The 15,991-nt window shown below is 32.9% G+C and overlaps 1 protein-coding gene across 6 annotated transcripts in view; it reads right to left on the reverse strand.

Moving 5' to 3' along the window:
- LOC101893229 (capon-like protein) overlaps positions 1 to 15,991 on the reverse strand; it is a 506,622-nt gene that overhangs the window by 75,546 nt on the left and 415,085 nt on the right. The window contains exon 1 of one of the 6 annotated variants that reach the window (XM_059131882.1): positions 12,863 to 13,467. The exons of 3 other annotated variants lie outside the window; for them this stretch is intronic. The gene's annotated coding sequence lies outside the window, so the exon portion shown is untranslated. Of the gene's footprint in view, positions 1 to 12,862; positions 13,470 to 15,991 lie in introns of those variants that run through there. 2 more of the 6 variants (XM_059131881.1, XM_059131880.1) reach the window with 2 other exon arrangements.

Genomic DNA, 15,991 nt, shown 5'->3' on the forward strand with positions numbered 1-15,991 from the left:
TCAAGGGTAAAACTAAATTTAGATATATGAAGTTGGTTTTAGAAGTAACTACTTAGTGGGCGAACTGTACTAAATGGTACTAAATTTTGAATAATTTGGTTTAGGGTGAACGGATGAAGCTGAAAATTTGTATAGGGGCTATATTGGAAATAAAGACGTTGTATTAGAAATATGTACCATATGTGCACGAAAAGTACTAAACAGTACTATGTTTAAAACAAATTGGTATCGGATGAACAGATAGAGTTTGAAATCTGAAATTTTGTCTGTTCATGTATTGCCTGGAAATTTGGAGGGGGTTTTGGAAATACTAAATAGTACTTAATTTGGTCTTGGTTGAAGGGATAGATATATAATTCTGAAATTTGATGTTTAGATTACTGATAGTATCTGCTTGAGATTTAGCGGAGATTTGGAAATAAATTTGGTATAGGATGCAGGGATAGGGCTGGAATCCTCAAATTTGATATTGAGGTATCCGGAATTGAGTTATGGAGATGATTTTGAAAATATGCACTATAATTGTACGAATAGTACTAAATGTTACTATAATTGATTTTGGTTGAAGGGATAGATATACAAATCTGAACTTTGGTATTTAGATTACTGTTGGTATCTGTTTTTGAGATTTGGCGGTGATTTCAGAAATGTGTGCTATAATTGTACGAAAATTACTAAATCGTACTAAATTTGGTATTGTGTGAAGGCTGGAATCCTCAAATTTGATATTGAGGTCTATATTGGTATCCAGAATTGAGATAAGGATGGGTTATTTGGAAATGTGTACTATATTGTAAGAAAGGTACTAAATTTGGTACAATTTGTTATTGAGTAAACACATAGTGCTTGAAATCTGAAATTTGGTATGAAGAACATGGAAGTGGATTTGGAAATGTGTACTACAATTATACGAATAGTACTTAATGGTAACAAATTCGGTTCTGGTTGAGTCTGCAAATTTAGTACAATGAATGGTGTTGTGATTTAAAAATTTTGTCAAACTGAACAAATTGTGCATTTTGAGTACTAAAAGGGCCTGACACGAATCTAAAATTAGAAGGTGGACTTTTCGCTGACGAAATAGCAGGCACTTGGTTGTGATTATATAATAACTGAACCCAAGGTCGATGAAGGTTGATTTTTTATTTTTCAACTTTTGTTTTCAATATGAAACTAGGCTTATCCAACATTCTCTAGGCTTATCCAACATTCTCGTCCAATCAGCAAACAATCGGATATTGGTTTTACTTTCTAACCCAAAATCGATTTCAATGTTAGAGTTCTTTTAAATAACAAATGCGTTAATAGATTCAAAATTGGTGTCGGCTATAAAAATTAAAGAGCGATTAAAAATTCGAATTCTTATTCCCAAAACCAAAAGTTGACGAACAAATGTCGATTTTTATGTTGAAACCTTTAATAAGAAAATCGAATTGCGTATCTTTAATTAAACCTCCCAAATTTAACAAAGCAATTCAAAAGTTCTTCTTCGGGTCAGTCAAATAATAATACTCGTAAATTTATAGATCCAAAAAATTTCCAAGTTTAATTTAAATTTTCGACCCAGAAAAGAAAAGCGATTTTTTTTTGTTTGCAATAAACAAAAACAACAATAAAATTTAATTTTCAAATTCCAATTGGATTTTTATACGTATGACTTTCTTATTTATGGCTACATAAAATATAAATGCCATTTTTTGCAGCTATTTAGAACACATTTGTAATAAATATAGTGATTATGGAAAAGTTCTACATATTTTCTTTTTTTTATGGGAAACTCTTTGAAGGCCATTTCAGACTGTTACTCTTGATTTTCATCAATTTTTATTGCCCACAATACGGGATTCTCGAAAAAAAAAAATAACATAATAAATTTACTTCTGGAGAAAACAAAGTAATATCAATTAAATTTCATGTATCTGCACCGGGTGTTTTCTGAGCGGTGTTATAAATTAAAAAAAAAACGGCATGTTAGGGTTTGCAAAATCTAATTATAGGTATTTTTTCCATTATAAAAATATGAAAGCAAATATTTTTCAAACTATGAAAATATTTTCCAAAGGGATAAAAAATGATTTTGTAAAATTATAGTTGTTAAAGTAAGTTAAAGTGGTATAAATATTACTGGAAATATAATCTTTTTGTCTCATTTTAAAATATTTAGAAAGCATACTTTTTAACAACACTATGCAACAGGAAAATTATTAACCATATTAAAACATATATCTTAAGCCATCGAAATACTGAGTTTCGGGATAAGTGAACCTGCATAGACATTTACTTTATGAAAAATCATTAAAAAATTATTATAATACTGAATATTGGGGTGTATTGTTATATGGACCTATACGAAAACGTGGACCGGTATAGACAATTGTCTGCCGTTGCCAAAATGGCCGAAATCATCTAAATACCGAATATAGGGAGGTACCACTTCCTCTCCTTTATTTATGATAATTGTACATATATTTTTGGAAAATGTTGAACTTTTGTGGAGGTAGTAAAAAGAGTGGTCCGATGTATTGAAACAGATAATACTAATTCTAACAAGTATAAAAGCAGTAATTCGAACTTTGAATACCCTCCACCATTTGGAACGAATTTGGAAATTCTCAAAGAAATAAAATCTGTTAAAAATTCTCTTAAAATTTTAAAAATACCAAATATAGCCAATCTATTGGGGCCTATACGAAGACATGGACCCGCATAGACAAATTTTGTCATAAGCCATCACAATATTCAATATGAATCTTGAAAAAAAAATCTGGTGAATAATGTAAAATCATTAAAATACCGAATATAGGGAGGCAGTGTTATATCGGGGCTATACGACGACTGGATCTGCGTAGACAATTTTTTGTCACAGGCTGTCACATTTTTCACCAATTTTGGTGAATATTGTACCAAATCATAGCCTCTAGTACCCATTACGAATTCTAAATACGAAATTTGAAACAATTCCGGTGAATAATGTCTCTAAAACCGCCAAAATATCAAATAACGGGGGCACCGTTATATGAAGGCAATACGATACCGGGGATTTATATAGACATTTCTCTTCCAGGCAGAAAAGTGCAAAAGATTTTCTAGAATGGATTTTTAAACAATTTTATTGAAAATTGTAGCTAAAATTATCAGAACACCGAATATAAGGAGGTACCGTTGTAGGGCGGTATAGGATATCGTGTACCTATATAGACAATATTTTTCCAGGGGGTAGAGTACTCAAAAGGAATTCCTTTTGTGGATTTTCAGATAATTTCATTGACCACAATAGTCAAAATACCGAATATTGGGGGTACCGTTACATGGGGGATATACAATTTCGTAAATCGATATAACCCATCTTCGAACTTGATCTTCCTGCAGACAATAGAATGATATGTGCAAAATTTTATCTTCCCATCTTTGTTCGTTTTGACTATAACGTGATTACAACTTATGGCAGACGGACGGACGGAAAGTGTTAAATCGTCTTAGAATTTTACGCTGATCAGGAATATATATACTTTGTTATGTCTAAAATTATAATTTCGATGAATTAATAAAAATATTGAGATGTGCAATAATTACTTATTTCCAGGGTTGTGGCATTTATTGGTAATCAACAATTAATTAGTTTTATATATTTTGTGGGGGAGGGAGGTACTAGAAGTAGTGGACTGGAATATTCCATATACACTTTACATATTATAGAAATATTATTACTTTATCTTTGGCGGTTGAGATACCTGAAAGAATAGACCGAAGAGTTCCATATTTATACTAGAATTATTGTCGATGAAGGTATTGCATTGTACCAAGTTAGAGGAAACAACTAAAAATTATTTTTAATTTTATGACACTTGACTTATTTAAAATGTTGACCCCTTGTGGGGGAGGTACTAAAAGGAGAGGGTCGATATTTACATAAGATCTCGACTTTACAGAAGGAGTGGTCCGATATATTCCATATTTACAACAATTCTTGTGATAATAAAATTATTGGAATGTGTGAAGTTTATAATATATGCGTATAAGTTTCAGGGTTTTTTAAAAATTTGACCCGTTGTAGGGGAGGTACCAGAAGTAGTGGGCCGATAAATGTTTGACGTTTAGAATGAATCGGGTCCTAATTTCACATTGTATGATCGTAATAATTTGTTAACATTTTGACCTGTTGAGTGATTAGACCAACCGGATGGACTATTTCCAGTCAACATTTGCATTTTGATTTCATGCATTTTCGAGAATTTTATGAGTGTATTCTTTACTTGAAAAACTCTTAAAACATCACCCTTTAAATAGTAATGTAGGGTATTACATAGCCAGCCCCACCCGACTTTGTCCGTTCTTTTCTGCTTTAGTTTATTGGCCCTTGAAGGTAGTATGTTAGTCCTATGACATCTCCATGTTGAAGCTGGTGCCAAAATGTACATAATTATCATTGGGTAATGAGATATCTTTTTCTGAGAATATTTACAACTTATTGGTTTTCTGATTTTAAGTGTAATTAATATATTACCCATTTTTTTGAAACTTTAAATTTTTAGTAGGTCGATTCTGGTCGATTTCTGTACTTGAACTATGTGATTCTAATTTTTTTAAATCAGGTGTATATATTTGGATGATATCAAAATAATTGTTATAATCGTCATGTATGAGGTATTAGTCAACGAGACATACATCTACATGCATACATATATAAACACACATAGCCATATATATATATATATATATATATATATATATATATATACGTCTGTATGTTCAATATAAAACTGGTAAAATGTATATATGCTTTAAAGACCAAAAAAGGTGTAAGCCAAAATATGATTGTATATCTGCCAACCATTACTGCAACAATGCGCATATTGAGACAAACAAATATGTATATGCAGATGTGAATGTTTGGTTCTTTAATTCAAATCGCTTTTTCGTAACGTGAAAAGTATTTTATATACTTTTAAGATAATTTCTTCAACAAAATTATGTTATAAATTATTGAAAATAATTTCCTCTCCCAAAACTATGTCTGCATGTCAAAAAAAAAGCATGCGCTGGCATTGCGCTTTAATCACATCCAGATACATCTTTTCAAAATCATCTATAAATTGTCTGCAAACACAAAGTAATATATTGAAATGGCAGCCAAGAAAATTGGAATATTTTGTGCCAGCCAAAAAAATATTTTATTACGTCTCTTCAAGAGCAGAGATGAAAATATGATTTTGAAATTTAGAAAATGAAACAGAAATAAAATATTTAAATCTTAAACAAAGACATAAATATTAATCATGCAATCATGGGAAAAATGTTTCCACTAGTTTTGATTTGATTTTTTTCTTTTTATATTTTTTTTTATTTGGAGAAGAGTATTAGAAAAAATATTTATTTGATATTGCACAAAGAAACAATGCACAAGTTGTTATTGTTTTAAATAAAACAAGTAAAAAAGCTGTAAGTTCGGCCGGGCTGAACTTTGAATACCCTTCACCATTTGGAACGAATTTGGCAATTCTCAAAAACAATGAAATCCGTTAAAAATTCTGTTAAAATCTTAAAACTTCCGAATGTAGCTGTTATATTAGGATCTATACGATGACATGGGCCTGAATAGGTGCACAGGTCATAAGCCATTACAATATTCTAATGCAAAACTTAAAAAAAAATCGGTGAATAATGTAGCTAAAATCATCAAAATACCGAATATCGGGAGGTACCGTTATATGGGGGCTATGCGAAGACGTGAACCTGCACAGACAATTTTCTGTCATAGAGTATAGTATTAATTTCAAACTTCAAATCCCAAATTTGAAAGAATTCCCGTGAATAATGTCCCTAAAACCAACAAAGTACCGAATATCGGGAGGAACAGTTATATGGGTGCTATACGAAGAGGTAGATCTGCATAGACAATTTTCTGTCTTAGGCTGTAGAATTTATTACGAACTTAAAATAACAAATTTGAAACAATTCCGGTGAATAAAGTCGCTAAAATCATAAAAATACCAAATATCGGAAGGTACTGTTATATGGGACCTATACGAAGACGTGGACTTGTACAGACAATCTCCAGTAATAGGCTGTAGTACCTATTACGAACTTCAAACACCAAATTTAAAACAATTCCGGTGAATAAAGGCGCTAACATCATCAAAATACCGAATATCAGCAGGTACCGTTATATGGGGGCTATACAAATACGTGGACGTGCACAGACATTCTCCTGTCGTAGGCTATAGCATCCATTACGAACATCAAATACCGAATTTGAAAGAATTCCGATGAATATTGTCGCTGAAATCATCAAAATACCGAATATCGGGAGGTACCGTTGTATGAGGGCTACACCAAAATGGGGACCTACATGGCCCATTTTCAATACCTAAAGTCCTGCATACATAATATACATTTGAGTAAAATTTTATCAATCTACTTCAATTCGTTCGGAAGCTAGAGTGATTTCCACAGACAGATAGACGGACCGACGGACGGACATCGCTAAATCGACATAGAATTTTATGCTAATATATACTTTGTGGGGTCAAAAATGTATATTTCGAGGTGTTACAAACGGAATGATAAACTTAATATACCCTCCATACTATCGTGGAGGCTATAATGTAAGCAACACAAAAAGAAATTAGAGATAGAGGGTGTGGGGACGATAGAGTTAGAGGGCAACATTATGCAACCAGACAAACACCCTGCAGGGGGGTATTTCTAAAAATTACTTTACTAAAAATAACATTTAAAGTTAAGGCAAAAATACATTAATGAGGCACTTTCATTGCCCCTCACTGACGCCCACCCCTCAACGCTCTCCATCAACAGAAAATACTCTGCATGTGAGTTATGGGATTTTCCATGTGTGTGTGTTCAGTCGATTTTCAATCACTTAGACATATGGTCGCCTCCATCTATGCATGGCGCGATGTGTAAACAATACCCATTGTAATAAATTATAAACAGACAAGCGGCCACAACTTGTGGTTTATTTCCTCTTTTAATTTGCCCTCAATTTTTTGACAATCTTCGATTTTTCTTACTCGCCAGCCAGCCAGCCACCCAACTAGCCAGCATTCATTTGGGGTCCAATATTTAATGAAATACCTTGAAAGCGCATTATAACAATCGGAAGAGGCCAGACATTTTCCATCATCAAATGTCTTTTTTCTTTTTTGTCATATTTGTAATAGCAGGCCACAATTTATTAACAATATTTTTTTAAAAAAAATATTTACGAAAATTAAATGGACAAGGTTGTTGTTGGTCCTCTGATTTAGGCATCTGTTTGGGAAATATTGGTAAAGAGAAATTGTTGACATTCGTTGTCATTACAAATTATTGTTTTTTGTAAATAATTTCACAAAAAAAAAAAACAGTATTTCCCCTCACTATCGCAATTAGGGCCATTGGCAAGAATTTGTGAAACGTTTCGGTTTATGTTTTCTGATTGTGCTCTTGGGTGTAATTTTCATTTGAGGTAGTATTTGTTGGTTTATTGCTCACGTTTTTATTTTTTTTGTAATGACATGTAATTTGTTGTTGCTGTAAAAAATATTGCGTTATTTGAGAACTTGACACCACTTTTACTTGACATATTTGTCTACGAAAAAATTGAAGGTCATTGTTATGAGGAAACTGGGTCATATGAACAAATTTATGAAAAATATGAACGAAAATGTTGCGGAAGGGGTAAAGAAATGCTTTATTACACTCTAATCCTGTAAGAATTCAATATGAAAGAGCTGGGGACACTCATTAGAATCAGAACACAGATTGGCTCATTTGTTCACTCGGGGCGAAACTAGCTTGCGAGCAGGATTGTTCGAAAAGTGGGAGTTTTTGTGGAAGCACTCCCGAGTCTCTCCTGTTTGAAAAATTAGAGTGAGAGAAAAATTGCTAAAAATGAAGAAGAGTTTACTCAAAGTTTGGAAATGAGGGCTAAAAAGTAAAAAAAGCAGATAAGTTCGGCCGGGCTGAACATTTGAAGACGTTGACCTGCATAAGTAATTTTTGTCATAGGCTGTAGTACCGATTCCGAACTTTAAATACTAAATTTGACACGATTCCGGTGAATAATGTCGCTAATATCATCAAAATACCGAGTAAAGGGAGGTACTATTATATCTGGACTATACGAAGACGTTGACCTTCATTTTCTTCAAATTTCTGTCATAGGTTGTAGAACCCATTACGAACTTTGAATACGAAATTTTAAAAAATTCCGGTGGATAATGGCACTAAAATCATCAAAATACCGTTATATGGGGGCTATACGAAAATGTGGACCGACAAACGTGTACAAAATTTTAGCCTTCTATCTCAATTCGTTCGAAAGATGTCGTAATTAAAACGGACAGACAGACAGCAGACAGACATCGCTAAATCGACTTACAATTTTACGCTGATCCGTACAGCGAGCAGCTTCAGCGCATCAAAAATTACACTGGCAATAGCCTTAAACGTAATGCTGAGCATTGCTCGGGCCGAATGTAGCATACAGTACCAGGTTGCAGTAAGTGCGACGAGGCCATTAGAACAGAATATGTTGCGCAAGGTCATAACAGCCTGTTGGACTTTCCAAGAGCTGATGTTAAATTTAACCCTATTGAGCGGATGAGAGATTATATATCTCCAACCATTAGGTTTGACCGAATTGAGATACAGATTCCAAGCAGAGATGAGACAACCTCTAATGGGTCTGCCCATGACGCGTCAAAAATTGAGCAACTGGGAATGGACTACTCCTACAAGTAGGTGTTTTCCAAGCAGGGATCTTTGCTGTGGCAGAATTGATTAAAGCCATGGAGAATGAAATAACTGAACCGGTGACTATTAATGTGAATAGCCCAGCGAATATTCTACAATCACTTCCAATGCAGTCCTGAAATGTAGAATGGCTCTGGGAGATCTGCACACTACTATCCGGCTATGCTGGGTGCCTTGAATGAAATGAGAAAGCCAATGAATTGGAAAGGATGGATTCGACTCATGATCTCAGTGTACATTCAGACACCGTTCCCATTGTCATCTATAACTTCGTAAAATGTCTTTACTGGATCGGACTCTATTCGACACGTTTTTCCTCATCTTTTTTGACCTATTTACCAATGGCGAATATATATATACTTGTATCAATGTTTCCACAAAAAAATGGATCAATTTTTCTTTGGACCATTTTCGAGGTGATGACTGTGAGTGTCCTGAAATTTCTTTTTAGGTAAAATATGTCAAAGGAAGAAATATTTTTTACAAAATTTCACTATAAATCTCAGAATAAACTATATATCTAGGTGCAATAGTTCTTATGAAAATTACATTCAAGGCCCTTATATAGTTTTGACCATATACACAGAGACCCCTATAGTTTGGAGATATATTTTACAATATTTAGGATAGAGCTTTGAAATTTGATAGAGATCTTTAAATTACATCCAGAATTATTACAACAGAAAATGGGTCGTATCGGTCCACCGTTTTAAGTAGCTTTTTACGTTTAAGCCATGTTTTCTATTTACACTGTCTCTGGAAATTTGCGACCTTCATAAAATTCAAATAGCTTCAATATATTCCAATCATACTATATGTCTAATTAGTTGTTCTTCGACAAAGCCTTACCCCTAATTGTATTGTTAAAATTGATTAAATGTCTAGGTAGATCCATTTCATACTTTGATTTCATTCAAGACAAATTGGTCGATATTATAAAAAGGTCACCTTTCTCTCTCATGCGTTTTAAAAATTACGTTGATAACCCGAGGTGCCAAAAAATTGTTAAAAAAAAAAGAAATCCTGCAGATAATTCCAAGAAATTTGCAATATTCAATTAAATATTTATTCTGAACAGTGACGTATATAACACAACAAATATGGAGATACTAATGCAAATGATTTTTAGTGGTTTCAATATTTTTAATACAATAATTTAATGGATTTTATGTTATTTTTTTTCTTTTGATGCTATAATCCAATATATAATCTGTCTAAAGTCCATATTTTGTTTCGAACAACAAAAACAAACAAACAAATAGCATCTATACAAAATAAAATCACACGTTCACTCAACTCCATGTGATTCAAATTAATTTTTCTTTTTCAGAATTTTGTACATCATAATCATCATCATCCGCATCATGATTATAATTCTTCGTCATCAAAATCACATCATCTGCGTCTATATTTACTATTTTGTGGTAATTTATTGGATGGCAATAAATATTATTTGATTGCCTAATCAAAATGAGACAAAATTGTATTATTTGGAATCGAATGATAGATTCAACCCATAAGCATTTTAATACGCTACAACATCCGACGGAGGACCTCTACCATAGTGTGGAGGGTATATTAATCCTTTTGATATAATAAAGAATATATATTATTGATCAGCGTAAAATTATAAGACTAAACAGGATCATCTTTCCGTATTCACTCTAACTTTAGATGGAATTGATCCGGATGGCTAAAATTTTGGCAATACGCATTTTCTATGTGAAAACCTTACGGAATTGAAAATTGGGTATATTGGTCCACAATTTCGGCAGCCACATTTTCAAAATAATTGTTTGAAATTCAATAAAATAAATAATATTTATACTTCGAATACTGTAATTTCGGCGCATACAGACAAAGTCTTTTTAAGGTACTACTTTTTAATTGTTGGACGGTATAAAAAGTTCTGCCAAACCGAACTTAAATGCTTTTTTTCATACCCTCAGTCATATGGCTACAGAGGGTATGTATCATTCATTTGATATGGCCTCATCCATATAATGGCTTTAGATTAGATAGATCTCTTTGGACAGTTTTGAGATTTGGAGTCAATCTCGGGGTGTCCGTACGTCTGTCTGTCTGGTTGGCTGATGTGCACGATAACTCTCGAAGGAAGTATCCAAACGTGGTACATCGTAATGTTATTGTCAAACTTAGATCGAGTTCGGAGATGAGCAATATTGGTCCACTCCTTCTGGTACCATATGGAAAAAAAGGATCACCCAATACCATGCAAACTTTGCAGATCCCAAAATTCTTATCAGTGCTACGTCAGTTGTGAAAATGGACAATATCGGTCCACTTGTACTTGAAGGACCTTCCCCATAAAGGGTCAAAATTTGCAATATTTATTAATCTAATAAAATATGAAACAAGAGTCTGATTGTCTTCAAATTTCGCCCATCCTAATTTTTCTACAAACACACAGACGGAATATATCGAACTATTGCTTCCGGTACCTGGGTCCCACAATGGGTCACAATTTTAAATAATTTTAACTACCATAAAATGCGAAATAAGCTTCCTATTTGTTTTAAATTTCACGCATGCCGATTCCACTTGGCAAATCTCAATATCATTATCAACACAAGATCTGCTGTAAAGAGATCGGAGACCGGACCATTCCTTCTGGTACTTGCCCCACAAAGGGTCAAAGTTTCGAATAACCAAAACGATTATTAAATCCGAAATAAGCATCCGAATCTCTTCATATTTCACACATCCCATTATTTCTACTAACACAAGATCTGCTGTGAAAATGGGATATATCGGTCCACTCCTTTTGATACCTCCCCCACAAAGAGTCAACATTTTGAATAATTATAACTCTTATAAAATGTGATGAAAGAGTCCGGTTCCCCTCGAATTATACACATTACAATATTTTCATTAACCCAAGGTCTGGTGTGAAATTGGGATATATCGGTCCACTCCTTTTGGTACCACCACCACCAAAGTGTCACAATTTTGAACAACAAAGCGCTCATAAAACGAGGAATTAGCATCCAACTCTCTTCAGATTTCACACATTCAAACATTTTTGCAAACTTAAAATCTGTTGTGAGGATGATAGATATTTGCCAACCCGTTCTGGTACCTCTTTAATTACAAAGTGTCACAATTTTAAATACTTATAACTGTCATGACTTGCGAAACAAGTCGGCGATTCTATACAGCCTGCTATATCTAAATAGAAATCTGATATGAATATGTAATTAATCGAATTGCACAATATTAGTTAACTGCTGCGGAACCTTCAACAATTCGAATAATCATAACTTCAGCTGGGGGTATACATCTGTCGGATAAACCGACTGATACTATTTAACTAGTTTTTAATGGTTATTTTAGTAAGAATTTTATATTAGACGTTTTTCTTTTTTTTTTGTCAAAAAATCCTTTAAAAAGAAGAATATATGTGTTTTTCTATTTGAGTTCTTATTGTTTATTATGTGTTTGTACAGCAAATTCCAAATGTCAAACCGCTATGATAAATTAACCAACAAAATAACGTTGTTTTGATTTAATTTTAAAATATATAAAAAATGCATACAGCACTCTCAAAATATTATGTTATTTTAGAAAATTAAAAAAACGACGTGAGAATTTCAGATCACTTTGTTTTGGGATCTTTGAGGAATCTATTCCCCTAGAAACAGGCAATTAAAAGTAGAGGATTGTTTCTTAGACAGCTTTTTCTCCAACAAACGTATTAAAGTATTTCTTTCACTTGTTTTTTGTGGGTGTTCACAATTTAAAATTTCCTTGTTTTTTTTTTTTGAAATTTCTTTCTTCACTTCATTTTTTATGTATTGAAATTAAGAGTAAAATCTTTTGTTTTTGTTTAACTTGTGTTTTGATTTTTTTCTCCATCATAGCTGCGGATTACACCTTTCTTCGATACTATTCTTCTTTTTTTCTTTGGTGTGCTTGAAATTAATCAATATTTTTATTGTATTTTGCATATTTTTTTTCATCTTCTTCACTTTGGAACACAATTTTCGTAGTAGAATATTGTATATATTATATTATTACTTTTGTTTTTGTTACTTTTTTTTTTTTGCTTTCTTTAATATATTTTCATTTCTCTTTGTATATTTACAATTTTCATTTTTAAATATAAATATTCAACATCATCAACACAATCACCATTATCTCTGTTTTGGCTATAATATAAATATGAAAATATATCTATGTATGTGGTATAGTATAGCAACAACAACAACAAGACAGCATTTTATATGTACATCGATTTATCACTATGTTGTTTTTGTTTGAAAATTTTCTTTGATTTTTTTCAACGCGTCTTGGCAATTTTCCTTCGATTTTATTTTGCAACGTTTACGCCGTATAGCACTTGGTATACTGATCGTCCATATAAACGATCTTTGTGTTTTTTGGTAGCTGACTCGATTTTTCCTTGCACATATCTACTCTCCGCTCCGCTCATTGTGTGTATAATTTCTTGGAAAGCTTTCGAAAATTTGCGTAAAAGCTTTGTTAGGTCTATTTTGGAATTCTCTTTAAAAATGAACGGGAAAATTCTCTTAATTAATTCTCTTTTAAGAGATTTCTGTAAGGATGGGATTTATTGAACTTAATACATTCTAAATCAGATGAGTTATGGAACCGAGGGCAATATGATACCTATAACATTTTAAATCTCTTCTATGAATGCGAAACACTTATTAGGTCATTAAATTCCTAAAACTGAGAACTTGGAATACATGTCAAAACCCTGTACTGACAACCACATACCCTCTGCATTACCATGTCTCAAAAACAATGACAGCTACATACCCTCTGCATTACTAATAAGCTAAAAAATGGATTATTCCCATAAAATATCGAGGCAAAATAATTAAGTACAGAATTACGAAAAAACGAAGAGTTTGCCGACGCAAATACACGTGGTTAAAAAATTCGTTTTTTTCTTTTTATGCCCTCCGCCATGGTATAAAGGGTATGACATAGTATATAAGGTTGTCATTCCGTTTCTAACGCCTCGAAATATACATTTTACAAACTATATATATTCTTAATCAGCATCAAATTCTACGTTTATTTAACGTTGTCCGTCCGTCTGTCCGTCAATGGAATTCAATCTAGCTTCTGAACGATCGAACGATTCATATAGGACCCATTAAAACGATAACCCGCATATTTGATTGTTTTTAGCAGTAACGGTTTTTTTTTAAATTTAAAAATTTCTTCCAAGTGGTGGATGTTTTAAACCCTCCACCTTTGAAAGGAGGGTATATTAACTTTGTCATTCCGTTTGGCCCGGCCGAACTTAACGTTTTTTTACTTGTTTTGCTTTTTAACTTGTTCTGTTGTTTTTGTTTTTGAGCTAATATATTGGCTTCTATTGCCCATTTAAGGAGTTTGGATTCTGGTGTTTGTAAATAGTTACATGTTCAGTAAAAAGTAAAATGTGACAAGGAAATTTAAAAACACGTAAAAAAGCGGCCGTGCCGAATTTTGAATACCAAAAAAAGTAAATAAATAATTAAATAAATAAAAAATATATAACATCCGTTAAGAATTCTCTTAAAATCTTAAAAATACCGAATGTAGCTTTTATATTAGGGTCTATACGACGACGTGGACTTGTATAGGCAACATATGCCATTACAATATTCCAACGCGAAACTTGAAAAATAATCGGTAAATAATGTACCTAACATCATCATAATACCGAATATATAATATATGGGAGCAATGCCAAAACGGGGACCTGCATAGACAATTTCCTGTCATAGACTGTAGTATCTGTTACGGACTTCAAATATCAAACTTTAAACAATTTTGGTGAATAACGTCGCTAAAATCATAAAAATACCGAATATCGGGAGGTACATTTATATGAGCGCTATACGAAGACGTGGACCTGCACAGACAATTTTCTGTGATAGGCTGTAGTATCCATTACGAACTTCGAATACCAAATTTAAAACATTTCCGGTGAATAATGCCCATTCAATAAAATGCCATTATACGGGGCCTATACCAAAACGTGGATCTACATGGCCCATTTTCAATACCAAAATTCCTCCAGACATAATATAAATTTGAGTAAAAATTTATCAACGTACTTCATTTCGTTCGGAAGCTAGAGTAATTTCCACTGACGGACATCGCTAAGTCCACATAGAAATTTATGCTTTGGGGTCTGTTTATATATAATATTATTATCAAACTTAGATCGAGTTCGCAGAGTGGCAATATCGGTCCACTCCTTCCGGTACCTCACCCACAAAAAATATATATTTTGCTGAAAAGAAAGAGAAAAGATAATACGATATTGCTCCAACTTTTCAAATGCTTATATTTGCATCAGAGCTAGGTCAAGTGTGAAAATGGACAAGATCGGTCAACTTCATAAATTACCACCACCACCCCCACAAAGGGTTAACATTTTGAATAATTATAATTATTATAAAATGCGGCATAAACGTCCGATTGTCTTCAATCACAATACTTTCATTAATCCAAGATCTGTGATGAAGATGGAATATATCAGTCCACTCCTTCTGGTACCTCACCCACAAAGTGTCAAAATTTTGAATATACATGAAGATCATAAAACGCAAAATTAAGATCCGATTTCATTCAGACTTGGTACATCATAATATCTTCATCAACACAATATCTGTTATAAAGATGTTAGATATCGAACCATTTCTTCTGGTACCTCCCCTACAAAGGGTAAAAATGTTATATTACCAAAACAATCATAAAATTCGAAATAAGGTTCGAGATCCCTTCATATTTCACCCATCCGATTATTTCTGCTAACACAAGATCTGCTGTGAAGATGTATATATAGGCGCACTTCTTCTGGTTCTCCCCACAATTTTGAAAAACAAAACGCTCTTAAATCGCGAAATAATCATCAAACTCTCTTCAAATTTCACACAACCTAACATTTTTTGCTAATTAAAGATCTGTTGCAAAGATCATAGATATCTGCCAACACCTTCTGGTACCTCCCCTACAATGGGTCATAATTTTCAATACTCATAACTTGCGAAATAACTCAGAAATTCCTAAGAACTTGCTGTATTTAACTATTTTTTTTTAACAACCAGAAACTTTTTGATCCGGCATACATTTGGATAAAAACTCTCGATTTTCTTTATCTGCATTAGATGAAGTGTAAAACGAAATACTTCGCGAATAGAGTGAAGGTAATAGTCGATATAGTCCAAACATGGCACGTCGCAATATA

The sequence above is a fragment of the Musca domestica genome, unplaced genomic scaffold (assembly GCF_030504385.1).
Source record: "Musca domestica strain aabys unplaced genomic scaffold, Musca_domestica.polishedcontigs.V.1.1 9, whole genome shotgun sequence".
In the NCBI taxonomy this organism is placed as follows: Eukaryota; Metazoa; Arthropoda; class Insecta; order Diptera; family Muscidae; genus Musca; species Musca domestica.